A 20,027-nucleotide genomic window follows, 5' to 3' on the forward strand; every position below is an offset into this window, starting at 1 on the left:
TACCCAGGCTGGAGTGCAATGGCGCAATCTCGGCTCACCGCAACCTCTGCCTCCTGGGTTCAGGCAATTCTCCTGCCTCAGCCTCCTGAGTAGCCAGGATTACAGGCACGTGCCACCATGCCCAGCTAATTTTTTGTAGTTTTAGTAGAGATGGGGTTTCACCATGTTGACCAGGATGGTCTCGATCTCTTGACCTTGTGATCCACCCGCCTCGGCCTCCCAAAGTGCTGGGATTACAGGCTTGAGCCATCGCGCCCGGCCAGATTTCCTTTCTTTTGGATATATACCCAGCAGTGGAATTGCTGCATCACATGGTAGTTCTATTTCTAGTTTTCTGAGGAACCTTTATATTGTTCTCCATAGGGGCTGCACTAATTTACATTCCCACCAACAGAATACAAGGGGTCCCCTTTGGTACATTCTCCCCAGTATCTATTATTCCCTTTTTGATAATAGTCATTTTAACTGGGGTGAGATGATATCTCATTGTGTTTTTGATTTGTATTTTTCTGATAAATAGTGATATTGACCATTTTTGGGCTATACCTGTTGGCCATTTGTGTGTCTTCTTTTAGAGATGTCTGTTCACATGTTTTGTCCATTTTTAAATTGGATTACTTGTTTTTTTTTTTTTGCTATGGAGTTGTTTGAATTCTTTATACATTCTGGTTATTAATCTCCTGTCAAATGAGTAGTTTACAAATAGTTTCTGTCATTCTCTCTCTGTTTGGAATTCCTGGGCGCAGACACCCTCGGATTTGCAGCTTTCCGCTTTTGACTGCAGTGTTGCCTATTCCTGGTGCTTAGCAATTTGCCTCCTTTATTAAATACTTGCCTTCTGTCAGTGCTGTGTGAAGGACTCTGGGAATTGCATCATTTCATCCTTGCATGAAGTTGGGACTGTTTTGTTCTCAGTTTACAGTTGAGGAAATTGAGGCACAGAGTGGCTGAGCTGCCCTCACCCAAGCTGCTGGGGCTGTGTCCTGTGGGACCAGCCATGGAGCCCATGTCCCATGGCTCCTTTAGAGCTCTTGCATGCCTTCCAACGCTGCTTCCCATGCTGGAGGCCTACCGTGCTCTACTATATTTAAGTCGGCTCCTGTCCAGGCATTTTTTCCATGAGTTCAGCAAAGATTTCAGCTGCTTGGCCCTGTGCTGAGAGATGGGATACAGCAGTAATCAGGGCAGATAGGATTCCTGGCCTCAGAGCTGCTGCTTCTTGGGGAAAGGGACACAAAAAAAGTTGGCAGGAAGAAGAACAGCACTAGCAAGCCTGATGTGTTCTGCATAAGAAGAGGCAGCCAAGGGCTGAGCTATAGACTCGCGTGGAGAGGGTCTGGAGTGGGCCAGGTGGCCTGATGGGGAGTGTTGATGCTCCAAGGAGGCTATGAGCAGGGGAAGGCGGAAGGTGGCCAGGGCCACAGGTTTGAAAAAATTCCAAGTACAAGGCAGAGAGCATGCAAAGGCCACGAGGGAGGATAGAGTTTTGAGAATTTGGAAGCCAGGCAGGTGAGCAAAGTGACTCCAGCATGGGACAACAGTGTCTGGGCAGCCTGCAGATGAGGCACGAGCCCCATGGGTCAGGCCTGGCAGCTGTTGCTGGGAAATTGTGTGCATTTGAAGTACAGAGGGTGACGATGTCATCTGGTGGGCTCCCCAGAGCTAGAGCTGGTTGAGTGGGAAGCAGTGAGGATGCTCAGAGACAGGGCAGCTGAGTCCCAGTTCAGATGCGGGGCAAAGGCCTGGAGTTGGCAGCAGAGATAGAAGGAAGTTTGCAGCCAATGAGCTGTGGTGGCAGATGACATGGAAGGAAGGCGGAAGAGCAAGTTAGGCATGGAGAACTCTGGTTTCTGCCTTGTGCAGTTTGGTGGGTGCCATGAACTGAGGGAGGGGAGGGAGTTAGGCAGGCACATTTAGGTTGCTTCTAGTTTTTCTGTATAAAATGTGTAGTAAACATTCCTTGTATGTATGTGTATGTGTACAGGTGTGTACGTGTGTGAGTCTTTCTGTAGGATAAGCTGTTCCAAGTAGAATGCCCATGCCTGAGACTAAAGCCTGAAAGCTGCTGCCCCGGCTCCCGCGGGCCTCCCCACGCCTGTATGGTATGACCCCTCGCCAGTTTAGAGGAGCCCTGTCACTCTTCAGGCCATTCTCAACGCTGGGTAGTCCTGGTCCTTTTCATTTTCAGCTATCGATTATAGCTCATGTTTGTGTATGTCTCCCTGCCTCCCAGAGAAGTTCAGATGTTTCACATGTCTGCTTCGCAAATTGCTTGCTTGTATCCTCTCCGCATTTTTATGATGGACTGCGTATATCCTACCTGTTATTTCAATAAAGAAGAGATTAAATGCAGATTGTTGGCTGCATGGCACTGCAAATATTTCGTCCCAAGGCTTTTTGCCTGTCTTTAGATTTGTCTGTAGGGTCTTTTGCTGAACAGGAGTTGGTTTTTTCTTCGTGGCTTCAAGGTTAAGAATCTTGCCTATGAAGGTCTTCCTCACTCAGATTTTATAACCTCCTTCTTCTCTATTATCTCCTAGTAGTTTAGTAGTTCTTGTAATGTTTAAGTCATCATTCTCTAAGGCACATGTGGGCGGCAAGGATATGACCTTGGGATCTTACTGAGCGTAAGTTGTCAGCTGTCCATGACCTTATTTTTAATTTATGTGTCATCATTCACCTCCGTCTACATTCTCTTACTGTATTCTGTAGATGGACATGTCTCTCCCTGTATCTGTAAATCAACAAGCTGAGTTCCTTGAAGAGAGGGCCTTCCTTGGGGTCATATTGCTTTAACTCACTGATACGGAGGTAGAGTGGCCCTCAGCAAAGTGAGGGCTTCCCTTCAAAGGAGGTGGTGCGTTTCTATCCTTCTGGTCTTCTTCCGGGTTCCTCAGAAGTTTACCATTTTCTTCAGAGGATCTCGTATATATTCTTAAGTGTGTTATTTTGGTTGCTTCTGCGAATTAAATCATTTTCACCGTTAGACTTACTAGGTGTCTTAGAGCTGTGGAGAAGGGCTGGGAAGGGTTTGTAGCTTGCTCTAGGATTGCAGTCCTATTAAATGTTCACATTGCTTCTAATTATTTTTCAGTGTATGGTCTTGCATTTCATCTGTAAATAGTGATGGTGTATTAGTCTGTTCTTGCACTGCTTGAAGAAACACCTGAGACTGGTTAATTCATCAAGAAAAGAGCTTTAATTCACTCCCAATTTCGCAGGCTGCACAGGGAACCTGGCAGCGTCTGCTTGGCTTCTGAGGAGGCCTCAGGAAACCTACAATCAAGGTGGAAGGTGACAGAGGAAGCAGGCACATTTTATATGGCTGCAGGAAGAGGCACATAAGTGGGGGGAGGTGCCACACACTTAAACAACAAGGTCTTGTGAGAACTCCATCACAACAGCACAACGAGGATGGCACCAAACCATTCATGAAGGGTCTGCCACCATGGTCCAGTCACCTTCTACAGGCCCCACCTCCATCCGACACTGGAGATGACAGTTTGACATGAGATTTGGTGGGGACATGGAACCAAACCATATCAGATGGTTTTTAAAAAGCCATTTCAGTGGGGGGATGGAGGCAGCAAACCACCATGGCATGTGTATACCTATGTAACAATCTTGCAAGATCTGCACATGTACCCAGAATTTAAAGTATAATTAAAAAAAAATCTTTTTCAATTCAACATTTACACCTTGTTTCTGTTTCTTATTTCACCTTATTTTCTAGGCCTCTAGGATAGTTATGGCTGATACTGCCATTGTAAGAGCTTTCAGGCCCTAATTGTAATGGGGATGTCATTTGTGCGTCTTCATTACGTGTGCCACTTGCCTGCTGGAAGTTTTGGGTAGATGCTTTTTATCCGGTTAAGGGGGTTCCTTATTTATACCTCATCACTAAAATCTTTAATTATTGGCAGGCAGGGGATTTAAAAAGAAATTCTGTTGTCTTCTGTGCTTTGGATTTCAGGCTCACTCTTGTAGCTTTTCTTTCTTTTCTAGCAAGCAATTGAAAGAATCAAAATGAAGAGAAGCCTTACAATAATTGCAAAAGTTTTCTATCTTTCTCATGGTACAAATAATATTTTATGAAGACCACAAACTGTTGCAGGGATTCAAACGTCCAGGTATCTGTTGACTTGCCTCTTGGCTCTGCTGTTGATTAGCTGTGTGGCCTTGGCATGTAATTACCGTCTTCCTTCTAGCCTTGTTTTCTGCATCTGTAAAATGGGGGTAACCGTGCTGCCTCAAAGGATTGATACCTAGTTGTTCTTAATTAAAAACCACCTATCTTTGCATGTTGTGTTTTGCGTCTCACATGCCTTTTACTTCCTTGAATTTGATCTTCGAAAAGCCCTCCCGTGAGAGATTGTAAAGCATTTGGTAAGTTTCCGACAGGTCATAGGTTGTCAGTCAAGAGTGGCTGCCCTTTCCATGGGTACAGTTATCATAGCTGTCACCATCATCTTGGGTGGCATTATCCGAGTCAGGAATGGCCGCGAGCCCTGGGATTTTAGTCCCAGGGATCCTGTATGCTCGGTTGTGGAGCGAAGACACGTACCACTCTTGTTTCAGCTTCAGCACGTGGTGCCACGGTAAAAATACTCATGTTCGTAGTTGCAGATTTGACTCTTCCGGATGAATAGTAGCATATATTTTTGTGCCAAGTACACACTATTTTAACTACTTTTGCTTTAGGGTGCATTTTACTATGTGATGAGTAATTCTCCCTTAATGTTCTATGCTTGACCATCTTACCACTTACTTTGTTAGTTTTAGGATTATTCCACTGGTTCTAAGAAAAACTCAGCTTGAATTTAGATAGATATATACTGCATTTCATTTATAAAGTTGTTTTGGATATTTGTATTTTAAGAGAATTAATCCTTATTATGTTTAATCTTTCCATTTAGGAACTAGCGTGTTTCCGTTAATTTAGGTCTTTTTATATCTCCTAAGTGCTATGATATTTTGTGATTTGTATAGGATTATTCTTAGGGCTAACGTAAAATGTGCATACATATATATAAGCCATTATGAGTGTGGTCTTTTCTGTAGGTTTTCTGCTGAGTCACTGTTCTGTGCACGTGTGCATGTGTGCATGTGTATTTATCCTGCCTCTCACCGATCTGCTGGCCTTTGGCTAGTTTTAGAGCAGTGTTCTGCCTCTATCTGGTAGGCAGCCTCTCACCTCCCTGGGCTTCTGGCCTGTGTGGCCGTGGGGTTATCATGCTCTCTGGCTAACCCATCTTTGTGCTTGCTTGGCTGGTGGCTCCTGGAGGCCCCACACTGAGGATTGTTGGGCATGTTGGTCCTGCTTGACCTTGAAGTTGAGACTCAGATGGAGCCTGAGCCTGTTTACACATTTTGGCTAAGTTTTGTTGGTTTCAGTGACGGTGGCAGTTCAGAAGCTGTTCTTGGGGTGTCCGTGCTCTGCCTCCTGGCCATTCACTGTCTCCATGGCCCTCTCCTGGTGTCTGTTGGTGGACAGGTTAGTGAGGAAAAGACCTTCCTAGGATTGGGCCTGATGAATAGGTCCCTGGCGGCTGAGTGGCTGCTGAGCCTTTCTGCATGTTTGGTGAATTGAAGGTACAGCCGCCCTCCTATTCCACAGGTTGTGCATCTGTGGCTTCCGCGTCCTTGGATTCAGGTAACCATGGATAAAAATATTCAAAAAACCCCCCAAACAATCAAATATAACAATAAAACTTAATTCAAATAAAAATGATGCAGCCTAAAAGCTATGTTCATAGCATTTGCATCGTATCAGGTATTGTAATTCATCTAGAAATGTTTTAAAGTGAGTGGAAGTGTGTAGGTCATACGCAAATACTACTCCATTTTATATGAGGGACTGGAGCATCCTCCGATGGATTTTGGTGTCTGTGGGGTCCTAGACGCAATTTGCCATGGGTGCTGAGGGACCATGTTGGCAGTGAGGTGGGATGGTTTTTGTTTTTGCTTCCTTCTGCTGCCGGCTTCCATGGGCCTCCTGTTCTATCATCTTCACCAGGAAAGGATCTGTGGCTGCTGGGTTTACATTACTGAATGAAGATGCCAGAAGATACACCTGATAAAAGTGGTGTGAAGTGTGTGGCATTTCTTTTCTTTTGAGGCAGGGACTCACCCTGTCACCCAGGCTAGAGTGCAGTGATGCGATCTCGGCCCAGTGCAGCCTTGAGCTCCTGGGCTCAAGTGATCCTCCCACCTCAGCCTCCTAAATAGCTGGGATGACAGTTGCCCACCACCACACCCAGCTAATTTTTTAAAAAAGATTTTTATTTGTAGAAACGGGGTCACACTATATTGCCATAACCGATCTCAAAGCAAACCTCTAGCCTTGGTTTCCCAAAGCGTCGGGATTACCGGCGTGAGCCACTGTGCCCAGCCTGTATTTCATAGTTAATTGTTTCAGCTTTAAGCTGTCCACAGGTTCTGGCAATAGCATTCTGAAATTTTATAATTACTTTTTAGAAATGTGCCTTTTAATTCCATTCTGTTTACATATTTCTCAATTTGTCTTCATAAGCACCCTCTTATTCTGGGAAAACACAGTTGTCTCTGCTATCAGTACAATATGGAGTTTAATTTTTTTTAACTAAAAGTATTCTGGCATTCTGTCCGCTTCTGAGAAGGCCTAGACTTCACTGGCCGAACGGGCTGAATACCCTCATCATGAAAGTTAAGATTTGTCGAGTGTCTAAATAGTCACTGTTATTACTCTAAATATTCAGTGTGAGAAAGCTAGACAGAAGGAAAACTTTATATAAGCTTGGGAATTTTTGGAAGATATCAAAGATACTAAACAGAAATCAAGAGGCCCTTTGTTTCTGGGATATTTTGGAAGTAAGTTAAGACGTTATTTATTTTTGCCCAGGTTAGTATATTCTTTAAGATCTCAAGTTTATGTGATGTCCAACTAGAAATCACATAAGAAGCCTGTCCTGACTGATAGGCAGATAGCCGCATGAGCCCTTTAGACTCTAACTTCTGTCGGGGTAAGTGTGTGAAGCCTCCTGGTCTGTAGTCGGGCTGTTGGTGGTCTGGGTGTTGGTGCTAGATGGGGCCACCGTAAACAGAGCCGAGAGGTTGTGTTTGCATCAGGCTCTCCCCTGTGTGTCGATGGGCAGGCACTGAGGTTATTGAGGAGGCATTGTATCCTGTATTTTACTAACTCTTCTCAGTTTATCAGGTTCAAAGATCACATTGTCTTTTTGGTCAACTGTAAATATCAACTTCCTTGAAAGTAGACAAAAATGGGTGAAGTGGCATTGGGTTTGATAGGGCAAGTATATTTCATTTTACCTTAATGATGTATTTAATTTATCTTGCCCATGAGAAAAAGCAAATCTTTTAAGCACATGTCTTAAAATTTGAAGCCACATGCCTGAAGATGCATTGGGAGGTGGTCCTGGCATTCGAATCAGAATCAAGGGAAGGATTAGGCTCTCTGGAAATGGAACACGCATCATGATATGAGAATTAGCGGTGCTTCATACGCTGTCGTGATGGTGACCCTAAGTCCATTTCCCAGTGCTCCCATTGCCATGTCATAGACCCTCAAACCTGTTTGACCCTGCATCTTTTTTTCTTATCTTGTAGTCACTTAAGCTACTAGAACTTAGAAATATTCTGGTTGACATATTCATCTTGATATTTTTCAAACTTCCAGTTTCTTTGAAAGGGTTAGAGCAGGTACCCTTAAGAAAATGCTTTTGCATAGGCAGATGATGCTCAACTTTGATCAGTGTCATAATCATGTATCACATATCTCCCCTTTTGGTCCTAAAAAGACCAGCATCCCCTTTAAACATTAGCAAGCTTCATAGGTTGCAGGTGACTGTTGTGTTTCACACCTGAAAATGGGAGAATTCTTTGTGGTGTTGTAGTTAATGATGACTAGCGCATTTGTTTAATGTTTGCTATGTGTTGGGCCCTGTCCTAAGTCTTTACATGCATTAGCTCATTTAATCCTAATAAAAGCTCTGTGAGAGAGATACTGTTTGCATGCTGACTTTATAGTTGGGAACACTGAGCCCCAATGACTCAATAATTTGCCCAGACATCAGCCGCTAAGGGGTGGTATCTGGAGATGAACCAGGGCTCTCTGGAGCCTGGATTCTTAGGAAGCAGGTTCAGTGGGTCTTGTTCTAAAAAACAGCCATTTGATGGCTATAGTTGCACATTGGTCTTTTTATTTCTGGGCCCAGGACTTCTTCATATCAGGTAAGAGGCAGGGGCAGGTTTCATTTTCACCATTTAACGATTAGGAAAATGTAGCTTCTGAGTCCTTCATGGAGGGATCTGTTGAGAGCACCCACCTTGCAGGCAGGGGACCTCCTCCATCCAGCACAACAGTGATGGGAGGCTCCTAGGTGGCACCCTTGCTGCATGCCAGTCACACTGCTACGTCATTCTGTGAGTTTGATTTAGACATGTTGAAATCCAGTGGCATTCCAGTGCAGTGTATTAAAATCCTCAGTGAGGTGGGTTTCATCCCATGCCCTGCAGTGGGGCCAGAGCCAGGGAAGACCAGCCCAGGTCACTACAGAGTCTCCTCTGGCAGGGATTTGACTTGGTCTCCACCCTCTTCTCCACGCCAAGAACACACCTGTGGACTGGGGCCTCTGTGCCTTGAGCTCTCAGTTCATAAGACTTGAATGATGAATCCAAGATCAGAGCCAGGATTGGAAGCCCAGGTCTGCCTGCTCTGCACCCCGCTTGTGGATGCATGTGTACCATGCAGAATGCCCAGCGGGGTCTCTGTTGAGAACACTAGTGCCAGGCACTGTGGGCTGGGGCCAGGTCTGACACGGAGGCAGGTCCCTGCTGGGTGGGCCAAAGGTTGTGGCCTGGGAGAACTCTGAGAAGGACATGGACTTTGACAAGTGAATTCTAGGTAACTTTGCCTTGCAAGAGGTCAAAGGTCTGTGCCCTTCGTACCCTGCCGGCCTTGGAGGCAGCTTGCTTTGGAGATGCAGAGTTATTCAGGCAGTGAGCGGAGAGCCCAGGACATCTTCCCTCTGTCCTCTGTCTCAGCATCACATGGCAACTAGAAAGCTACATCTTATGTTGTCATGTCTGTGTTTGGTTCTTTGGAACACTCTTTTAAATGATCTTCTTGGAAAAAAAAAAAGTCTTTTATGTCTGTTTTAAAAGTTTTATTCCTGGGCTCAGAATATAAGTTCATTTGTGTAAATTCTACAGAAGTTCAGTGATGGCCTCTTTGACTTTCCAGCTTTGGCGCTGACCACGATGCTGAGCAGGAAGCAGCAGCCGCAGGCCCAGTGACTGGCGGCTCAGTAACCAGCAGCCCGGTGACCGGCAGCCAGGCCTTCACCTGGGTCCTCTCAGTGAAGCCAGGGTGGCCATCCCAGCAGGCAAAGCTACTGAGCTGAGCCATCTCCTGACAGGTAATCCCTGTGCGTGACACTAGTCACTAGTGCCTTTCTTTGCAGGAGAGTCGCCTGCTCAATATTGATTAAGGTGGTCGGTGAATGCGTGTCACTGTAGGTAGAGGCTTGATACTAGACCCTTTATTCCAAAGGGAGTCTCCCGTCTCTGTTCCCTCTCTCCCACTCCTCGTTGGCTTGGCTCTGCTTGGGGACACCGGGCTGAGTCAGGAAGGGACGGGAGAGCATGGGCTGCAGCAGAGCCAGGCTGTGCACATGCTCCTTACTGACGTGCCTCTGGGCCTCACGGGTCTCCCTATGCCCTTCTGTAAAGTGGGGGTGACGCTGCCTGCCTCCCGGGTCACTCTGGGGACCCCCCTTGTGAGCCTCAGGAGTTGGTAGCTGTTGTTCTGAAGATGGGCTAGAACACAGTGTGGGAGGGTCTTGCCCTGTGCCTTGTTCCTGATGTGTGTGTTAGTGTGCCCTTGCCTCAGTCCGTGCAGAGACTGGGGACCCTGTAACTAACGGAGGCCCTGGGCAGTGCTGGCGCCCCGGCCCTCTCTTAGCACATCAGCCTCAGGTGGCCCTTTCTGGGAATGGACCTTCTTTGTCCTGCTCGGCCCTGGGTATGGGATTCTTACAGTGCCGTTGGCAGGTCTGAGATGGTAGCTGAAGATGCAGGTAGAGAGCTGAGGCCAGAACGGCTTTAGCACACAGACGGGGAGCCTTTGCCCCAGAGTGGAGGATGCTGGTAGCTCAGGCTGCCCCGCAGTATCCCGCAGACTGGGTGGCTACACAATAGAAGCTTGCTTCCTTACGGTTCTGGAGGCCGGAAGCCTGAGGTCAAGGGGAGAGTTGAGTTGGTTCCTCCTGAGGCCTCTCTCCTGGGCTTGCAGATGGCTGTCTTCCCACGGTGTCCTCACCTGCTCTTCCCTCTGGACCTGTCTGTGTTTTAATCTCCCCCTCCTGTAAGGACACCAGTTGTATTGGATTAGGGCCCATCCTTGTGACCTGGTTTTAACTTAGTGACCTCTGTAAAGACTCTGTCTCCAAGTACAGTCACATTCTGAAGTCCTCGGGGGGCTTTCACACAGAAATGTTTGGGAACACAGCTCAGCCCAGGCCAGGAGCCCGAAGGGAGGCTAGGGGCCCTGGGTCCTGCCGGTTACCTTCCCTCATATCCACACCCTTGGTAGGAAGGTTCTGGGTTGTCTTTTTCCAAATGTCTGCCTTATGTTAGCCGCTGAATGACATTTTACACGTCCCCTTCTAAATTCAAAAGGTGTGCACGTGGGCGTTTTCCTTCTTCCCTCCAGACAGCTCATACTGCCGTTGCTTTTTTTCTGAGAGTCCATGCCCCTGCGTAGAGAAGTCCTGGCGCCAGTGAGGAGGGGGAGCTGTCTCCTGCACCTCCCGCCCTGGTCATGCGTGAACCGTGACCTCCCCCGACTGCCACTGCCCTGCCAGAGAAGTGGGCTGTGCTGTCAGGATGGACTGTCTTTTGTAAAACAGGCCCCTTGCCCTCCTAGTCACAGCATAGGTGGGTGAAGGTAGCAGACCTCCTGATCTCACAGTGGATCAGAGAAGAAGCCACCGCTTTGTGGCCAGTGGCTCTACCCCTTCCATGCCTGAGACCAAGGGCAGGGCTCCAGGGCGGCTGGGTCCCTCATCTTGCCTCTTGGCTGCTCATTGCAGATGGCATGCAGTGCCGGAACCGTCAGGCAGGCGTGTGGGCTGCAGGAAGGTGGCCCTGCGATGCTTGGTCTGGGAGTGCTGTGCTCAGGCAGGCGGTCGCCCTCCTCGGACCTGTCTGCCCCTTTGTGTTGCCCGAGATCCTTCATCGGTGACACAGATTTGTTGTGAGTGATGCTGAGATTCTTTGAGATTTGGGACGAGTTTTCTTTCTGGCAAGGCTTTACAGTGTTGAAGAGGCACACCTGAAAAAGGTAGACAGCCATCTCTCACCAGCCCCGCGCCCACGTCCTGCATCACCGACAGCCTTGCACTTCCTGCCTTTTCTTCCTGGTCATGTCATGCAAAGGGAGCTCTCCTTCCCAGCCTCTGCATTCCGATAGCCTGATTAGGGACTGCTTGGCATGGACATGGCGTTGAAATAAAACTTCATTTCTCAGTTAGTCTTTGTGGCTTTGGCTTGAAATCTGATTACCACTGGCAGCTGACGGAGCAGGTCCACCTGTGTGGGTGGCTCTACTCGGTGGGGTGCCTCCTCCATCCTCCAGGAGGGAGACGCGGAGTCTGTGGCCATCCATAGCCCCATTTGACAAGTTTTAGTTCCTCGAGGGGTCGGCAGGTGTTGAATGAGACATGGCCTTCCAGGGAATGCTCTGGAAAGTAGTTTCACTTTTTAGGCCATGAAACTTTTCCTTGACTTGGGACACTCAGATGGGCTCCCTCCTGTCCATCAGGTGAATGAGTGAATGTGGGCACCCATGTGGTACTTGGTACTGCCCGAGTGCCGGGGCACCATGGTCGCAAGATGGCCCCAGCCCTTGCCTGCAAGGAATGTATTTTTGGTAGAAAGATACCCTATTTGGAACTCATGTTCTGCTTTACCTAGCAGTTGAAGCCCAGTCCCCTGGGGTTTCAGAAAAATGCTGTAAAGTGAGTCTGAAAAGAACTAGTCATTGTCAGAGTAGACTTCAGTTTACAGAGTGTCTCAGACGAGGGCACCCAGGTCTGGATGTGATGGGACCCGAGGTGGGAATCCCAGACCGTCTAGTGACGAGCCATGGCACTAGAATGGGGGAACCGGCTGCGCCTCAGGGCAACCCTCCCGCTGTCCTTCACTGCTCACTGCTTCTAAGAGCCAGCCCTGTTTGTTTTGGGGTCAAGGAGGGAGAGGCAGAAATATGCAAATGGTCCTAATGGTCTCAGTTTCCATTCTTTAGCTCTTGGACCCAAAGAGACCTCCGAGTGTTTCCCTCAGGCCTGTGATTCCTTGGGGACCATAGCTTGGCTCTCCCTTGTCCCCATTTTTGTTTACTTGTCTTGTTCTCATTGGAGAAGTTTTAGGGGTTGCCTGGGGTTCAAAGCATCACATCCCCAAATTCAGTGTCCACTGCAGCAGCTTCTGCCTTGCGGAGCTCAGCCTCAGAGAAAGAGCTCTGCTCTCCTGCTCATGGCCCTTGGAGACTGGCCCAGCCATGATGGGGCCGCTCTTGCTGGGCTCTTATTCACACAGGAGGGTGACTCTCATGACCCTGCTCACCCTTGGGACGCAGTCAGGGGAGGACTCATTATCATTACACCAGCCTACCGTAGCGTCACAGAGCTTGACTAAGGTCATTTCTCTGCCCAGATGCTCCAATGCGTGGTTCTTTCCCATTTACAGGAGAGTTTGAACCAAAAAACTTGCAGAAACTAACCAAGAATGGTATGCGTTGCATCTTGCTCTTTCCAAGGAAAGGAAACTTGTACAGTTGTGCCATGGAACTGTTTCACTCCTCGAGGTCCCATAGCTTTTCCCATCCGAAAGTTCTTTGAGAAACTCCTGTGTACCTTAATGTTGCCTCAGCCTTCCTTTTTTGACATCCTCTCAACTTTTGGCTTCTGTAACGTGAGCCCCCCCGATTCTCCCAGTTATCCTTTCCTATTTTTGTAGCCCCTCATTTTCCCCCCTAATAACTTTGCTTCACTGTCCTCCTCATAGGAGAGCACTCACGCATTCTCCCATTGAGTTCTTCTTGTCTTGTTTCTGCCTCACTTGGGGCACTTAACCTGCACACCTTGACTCTAATTTTGCACGAGCTTCCCTTCCTCACTGGATGGCACTGGGAAAGCTTGGGTCAGGCGTCATTCATATGCCTTGGCATTCCTGATCAGCCAGCGAGATTCCGCAACAGCATATTTAAGTAAAGTGTCTTTAAACAGAAACACACGTAAAACAAGGTTATGTATTGATTGGCTGATGAAAATGTGACCAGCTCATAGAAACCTAACTCTGTTATTCCCCTAGGGACAAAGACTCACCATCCACTAACTCAGTGCACAAGATGACTTTAAAGCAGTTCACTATACCACAAATAAGGAGAATTGCTCCACGTGTTCTTGGTCACACCAAATTCCTTGATATCCACCTGCCCCCAAATTGTTTTCATTCTTTTTTTAACCAGTTCAATTTAGGTATAATTCATTCAGCACGATAAACTGCACATATTTAAAATATGCAAACGGATACATTTTGACATATGTGAAGCCATCATCAAGTAACCAAGGTAATGAAAATATTCATCACCTCCCACACTTCCTGGTGCCCCTTTGCAGTTCTTCCTTCCCACCCTTTCACTGATCTGTTTTCTCTCAGTATAGATTGCTTGCATTTCCTAGAGTGTTGCATAAAGGAATCAGTTTATTTTATCTGGCCTCTGGCTATTTATTTTGAGATTCATCTATCAATAGTTCTCGTCTTCTTAATGCTAAGGAGTATTCCATTGTATAGATGCCTCACAGTTGGCTCATTCATCTGCTTCTTGATGGACATTTGGGTGGTTTCCAGGTTTTCGCTCTTTCAGACACAGCTTCCGTAGATCGCTTTATCTGTATCTGAGCTTCTTTCTGGGCTTCTAGGAAAGTGGTGTCCTTCCATTTTTCCTTCTTTCTGGATTGGATCTCTTCCTGCTGGGGTTCTGGGCGTCTGGATTGGGCATGGCTGTGGGTCTACCTGGAGTCTGAGCTCTGGCCTGATGCAGAGGGGTAGAAATGGTGAGGAGGGCAGTGTCCAAGGCAAGCCGAGGCTGGGACATGGTGTGTCACTCATAGGTCAGCGAGCTCTCGGACCCCATGGGTCATCACCTTTGTTCATTCTTGGCGAGTCTGATTAGCAGGCTTGGGGGCCACCAAGCGAACCACTATGGAACCTCAGAGTGTACCCTTGTTTATTGACTCCATTCATGTCATAGCTGGGTAGAGATGATTCCTGGGAGAGCTGTTCTCTGACAGCCTAGGATGTTGTTTGGAAGGGCCCATCCATCCTTCTGACCAGTGAAGAGTTATTTTGGGACCCAGGAGATGAGGGGAGGCTTGATGCTGGGACCTAGGGTAATTTGTTGTCCAGAGTGTCCGCTGTCTTTGCTCTCCTTCTAAAGTGGCTGGCATAGTTAGGTTGGAGACTTGCATATCCTTTGTGATGTACAAACCTGTCTCTTCGGGTATTGACAACAGGCTGTTTGACTTCACAGATGGGGGTAGGCATGGGAAACCTAAGCATATACTCCTCTGTATAGCTCTGTCTGTGGTCGGTTATTAGAACTGCGGGGCTGTGTTCCCTAGCACTTCTAGATGTTTTGCCCCAAGAGAGACTCTTGGCAGGCTCGATGTGTGCGGTGATCGTTGGAGCTTCTGTTGAATAGGATTGCCCTGAAATGGAGGCATAGGGGGAGAATGGCAACCAGTGAATACCTCCTCCGTGTGCACACCTGCTTAGGTGGAAAACAAGAAACAGTGCAGGAAAGCCCTTTTCATTTTATTTATTTTGTTCTTTGTCCAGCAAAGTTAACTTTTCAGAAAGGTTTTCTATATGAGTGGTAATAGCAGAGTCGACCAAGATATTGCTTATGGTCATCCTTGAAATTTATTATTAAAAAAGAAGATAACATTTGCAAAGAACTTTCTGCCTTGGCAGCTCCTAAGGGAGTTCGGTTCCTGAGGTTGAGAGGGAGCTGGTTTTAGGGTACTTCCCTAGTGGGAGCTGCCAGAGGGCTCCTCTGTGGTTCTGTAGACAATCTGCAGGCCAGACATTCCAACTGTCTTCATGAAATAGATTCTTCCTTTTTTTTTTTTTTGCCCCCACTCGGGAGAGCAGGGCCAGCCAGACAACAATCTCATCAAGGGAGTAGCAGGATCAACAGGCTACAGTCTGTCCTAAATTGAAAGGAAGATTAAAATTTTTTTTAAGTTACAGTTTCAATTAAGAGAAGATGGAAGAATGTAATAACATGAGGTGAGATTTATGATAAGGAGTACAAACTCCACTTGAATTCTTACATTTAAAGCATTTCTTGCTTTCAGAAGTAATAGAGCTATGGACCTGAAGATGGGATGGAGGAGGGAAGAGGGTAACCTTTCAAAGGTGCCCTCTCTTTGTACTGTTAATGGTTATTTTGATGGATTTCTTCATAGACAAACGAGTTGATGAGTGGGGGTCCAGAGTGGGCGTGATTGGTGCAGATGATTGCATTAGAAGATGATTACTTAGTTACTGCAGTGTTTAGAACCAGTGGAAGAAAAATGCTTTGAAAATGACAAATTCTGCAAATTATACAAACTTTCTAAGAAAAACTTCTGGAGGTTATTTATAGGAGCTCTCGTAATATAGGAGGAGTGTAGCCAGAGTAGAAAAAAAATCTATGTTTATTGAAGCAAAAGTATTTAAAATTCTATTTCATAATTATACATTAAGGAATTTTATAGCAATCCAAAGGCATGGTGGCTCATGCCTGTAATCCCAGCACTTTGGGAGGCCGAGGCAGGTGGATCACCTGAGGTCAGGAGTTTGAGATCAGCCTGGCCAACATGGTGAAACGCTGTCTCTGCTTAAAATAAAAAAATTAGCTGGGCGAGGTGGTGGGCGCCTATTATCCAAGCTACTTGGGAGGCTGAGGCAGGAGGATGGCTTGAACCTGGGAGGTGGAGGTTGCAGTGAGCCGAGATTACACCACTGCACTCCATCCTGGGTGACAGAGCAAGACTCCACCTCAATAAAAGAAAAACAATACAAATTTTACATAAAATTGACTAATGTGTTTATAAACATCTAGACCTTTGGAGTTTGACCAATCTTGGCATCCTCTTGATGGTGGTCTAGACCCACCCACCCTTTTATAGGTGAGAGAACAAGAGTTTTTATTTAATATGTCTTTTAATTTAGCACCTCTTTATAAAGTAGGGGTTCTCATTTCTTACAGCCTTTTGGAAACAAATGTCCTAGTAGCCTTTCCCTGGTTTGAGGATTAGAGGAGTTACATTTTACACACGTGGGTTTCACTGTCTCTCTGAAACCTGATTATTTTACTTCAAAGTCTTTGTGGTGAAGTTGGGTATCATTGCCCTTTACACAGTGCTATTCCAGGAGCACTGTGGGGTCCAAAGGCCTCGGTCCCTACCACAACAGCTAAACACGGGTTGCTTACATTCCTGAGCCCCAGGCTCCTCCTCAGTGACCCTCAGGGTATTATTAGGAAGAATGAAAAGGAAAACGGAAGTCAGTGCTTAGCTGAGAACCTGGACCATCATAAATGTTCCACAAAGCCTTGTTCTTTACCCCCCACCCCATCCTTGGTACCCTGATTTTATCAGCATTCTCCCAGCCTATTCTGTGTGCCTTCACCTCTGTGGTTTTGTTATGCTGTTTCTCCTGCCTCTTTTCTCCACTTCTGATTTCTTTCTCCACTCCACCACTTTCCCGAGCTCACTTCTCAACATCAGCTGTGACACCCTCCTCAGCTGCTGTGGTGACCACTTGTGTCCATCTGCATGGCACTTGGCCTACAGCAGGCAGTGTGCAAGCAGGCATGTACTGTCTGATGTCCACTTCTAACACTAGCAAGCAGCTGCTCTGTCATGGGCTATGGGGCCTCCTTCAGGGTGATGGGCAGAGAAGAGGAAAACCCATACCCAGGGCTTCCTTAATTAATCCGATTCCACAGGACCCTCTTAAAGATGGGGTGATTACATTCACTTGTTAGAGCAGATCTACTCCCTCCCCACCCTGAAGCAACAGTGTCACTAGCATCAGCAGGTGGGGATGAGAACAGTCCCCAGCCCGCCTTCTGGAATTTTCCACCTGCATGTATGCGTCCTGCCTTGTAGAATTTTCCACTTGCACGCATGCATCCTGCCTTCTAGAATTTTCCACCTGCATGCATGTGTCCTGCCTTCTGGTATTTCCTACCTTCACACATGTGTTCTGCCTTCTAGAATTTCCCACCTTCACACATGCCCTCTGCCTTCTGGAATCCCACCTGCCCATGCGTCCTGCTTTCTAGAACTTTCCACCTGCACACATGCCTCCTGCCTTCTGGAATCCCACCTGCCCATGCGTCCTGCCTTCTAGAACTTCCCACCTGCACACATGCTTCCTGCCTTCTGGAATCCCACCTGCCCATGCGTCCTGCCTTCTAGAACTTCCCACCTGCACGCATACGTCCTGCCATCTGGAATTTCCCACCTGCACGCATGCATCCTGCCCACTTGTTGTCTCCCATGCCTTTCCTATCTCAGTGCCTGGAGATGCCTTCCTTCTACCTGCCGAGGCCAGAGGTTGCCACTCCGCTTTTCCTTCACATGTCCCACCTGCTAATTCAGAATGCATCACTTCTCCCCGGAGCATCCAAGGCCCAGGTGCAGGATTCTGCTAACTGATTTCTCAGCTTCTCTCCTCTCAGGCAGCCTATTTTCAGCAGAGAAGCTGGGGCCCCACGGAGCTGCTCTGCTCCATGCTTGCATGCCATTTCTCTTCGCATCAGAGCAGGGCCTTCACAGTGAGCGCAGCACCCGCGTGCTTAGTCAGCTGGGGTGAAACGGAGGAGGAGGGGGGAGGGAGAAAAATCCCAAAGGGTTGGAGAGGGGGTAAATCCATCTTTGAAAATGTTTCACTTCACTTCTCCTCTTGAGAGAGCTGCCTTGCTAGATTAAAGGCTGCAGAAGTGCTGGAAGAGAGGAAAACATTTGACTTCGTAGAAAACCTGAACTTGTTTGTCTGTAAAGTGCCTTTTGTTTCCGTGGATTTGGAAGGAATGGTGGGGACCGGCTCCAGAGTGCTGCTTTGCGTTGCAGGTTTCCTCCTCAAGAGCAGGAGTCCCAGCACCAGGCCTGGTTCAGCTGCCGCTCCTGGGCTTCTGGCTTAGGGATAAGTCTTTTGTCTTCCTCGCTGTAGTGCCCACCGCCAGCAACCGTGACGCTGAAAGTTAATGCTTCAAATAAGTTTCGAGAGAATTTCACTGCAGAAACGGGGGCTTCGGAGAGACTGCTGATTTAAGGGGTTAGACAGCGGGTTTTGAACATGCTTTGTCAACGCCTGCAGAGGGATCCAGAGAGAGAAAGCAAGAGCCAGAGGAGGACAAGGTTAAGAGAAAGGTCCCTTTACTTCCCCCCATCCTTCCCTCCTAAAGTGGGAAATGCACAGAAATGTTCATGGGCCCAGGAGACGGAGGACGTGGGCAGGAAGAAGTCATGAATGGAGGCCGAGAGCACAGGATGGCTCACATAGGTCCAGGCCAGGGGAGCCTTGGGGACTGGAGGCCTGGGGGGCAGAGACTGGGTGGTGTATAGGCCGGGAAGTGGTCTGGGTGTTCTGCAAGGAGGGGTTTGGGGATGCTGCACTGGAAAGGGTGGGGGCGGGAAGTTTAGAGCAGTGAAGGAAAAGCCTCTTTTGAGGAAAAGCCTCTTTTGTGGAAAAGTGAGTAGCTGAGGGTGAATGAACATTTGCGGCACAGCAGAGAGAGTCCGCAGGGAGTGTTTCTGGTGATTGCTGTTAGTGGTTGCTGTGACTATCTTGGTGCTGCTGAGGAAAAGCCCGTAGGAGTCCACACAGTTCCTGGGTCTGGCGGTGTCACCCAGGGGGTGCCCGCTCCTCCCTTATTTCATTAGAATCCTGGTCTTAGGTATAAAGGAAAATAAATTGCTCCTCGGTTTACAGGATTTACAGGGTTGCATCCTGATAAACCCATCATAAGACACAAATTTCTTAAGTTGAAAATACATTCAGTGCTGACAACACAGTAGATGGTGCCCAATCTGATGATGGTTGGACTCTTTTAATTTTAATTTTTTGATCGAATAATGGTTTGCGTTTTTGGCTTTTTGATGGTGTGAAATCCACAAGCGTTCTGTAGAAACTACAACCCAAATGGTAAGTTGTAAGGAGAGTCTCAACTAAAAACGAGGTTACATGCTCATCAACCCATCGTAAAGACGAAAAATCCCGAGTTGAACCATCGTCAAGTTGGGAACCATCTGTACAGCTGTCACTTCCTCAGAAGAGACCAGGCTTTTTCTGGGGCATGTGTGGGTACACACTGCCACGCCTCTTTCTCAGCGGCACCCAGGGCAGCATCCTTACAGCTCAGACACTGGACTCTGGGGCCCCATTGGGAAGACAGCGAATCACAGGCCTTGTTCAAAATTTGCCGAGAAAATGAGATTAAGATCTGATGCCACTGTCTTCCATATTTCCTAATTTAACCAGAGAGCTCACTTTAGCATCTAGAAAGTGTGATTAACTTTTTGAGGCCTTTTCTTTAGGTGAAAAGAAGTCTTCTATGAGTTATTTGGATTTTATTACAAGGACAAGTGGTTTACTATCAGGTGTTGATTGGAATGACTTTGGAGCGCATATAATTTATAAAGTGTTTAAATCTGAATCCAAGGGCTGCTTTATAGAGCATCTTTTATTTTTCAGATAAAGTTCTAGCCGTTTTTCTAACAATTACAAAATTCAGTATTTTTAGGCAGGAAAGACAGATCTGAATGGTTTTGATTTTCCTTCCTGTTGGCTTCATCTATTCCCAAAGGAAGACAGTGCTTCTGGACCCGTGGGGCGGGGTAGTTGGTAATGTGTTGTCATGGTAATTGCTCCCGACTTTGTCTTAATTGATTTGGTCTCTTAATTTTTGT

The 20,027-nt window shown here is 47.2% G+C and overlaps 1 protein-coding gene and 2 long non-coding RNA genes across 10 annotated transcripts in view; 2 read left to right on the forward strand and 1 right to left on the reverse strand.

The window, feature by feature from the left end:
- LOC116527321 overlaps positions 1 to 6,734 on the reverse strand; it is an 8,204-nt gene extending 1,470 nt beyond the window's left edge. Inside the window, exon 1 of the long non-coding RNA XR_004258493.1 lies at positions 6,652 to 6,734. This is a non-coding gene — a long non-coding RNA (uncharacterized LOC116527321). The remainder of the gene's footprint in view (positions 1 to 6,651) is intronic.
- Positions 1 to 20,027, forward strand: part of GRB10 (growth factor receptor bound protein 10) — a 203,571-nt gene that overhangs the window by 28,633 nt on the left and 154,911 nt on the right. For 2 of the 8 annotated variants that reach the window (XM_032244207.1, XM_032244202.1), the window contains exon 2: positions 9,242 to 9,416. The exons of the other annotated variants lie outside the window; for them this stretch is intronic. The gene's annotated coding sequence lies outside the window, so the exon portion shown is untranslated. The remainder of the gene's footprint in view (positions 1 to 9,241; positions 9,417 to 20,027) is intronic. 8 annotated transcript variants of the gene reach the window in all.
- Positions 267 to 19,485, forward strand: LOC116527319. Its single transcript, XR_004258491.1, has 4 exons — positions 267 to 1,770; positions 8,490 to 8,493; positions 10,292 to 10,297; positions 19,476 to 19,485. It is a non-coding gene; the product is annotated as an uncharacterized LOC116527319 (long non-coding RNA).

Source organism: Sapajus apella, unplaced genomic scaffold (genome assembly GCF_009761245.1).
Source record: "Sapajus apella isolate SASKATOON/1434 unplaced genomic scaffold, GSC_monkey_1.0 scaffold54, whole genome shotgun sequence".
Classification (NCBI taxonomy): Eukaryota; Metazoa; Chordata; class Mammalia; order Primates; family Cebidae; genus Sapajus; species Sapajus apella.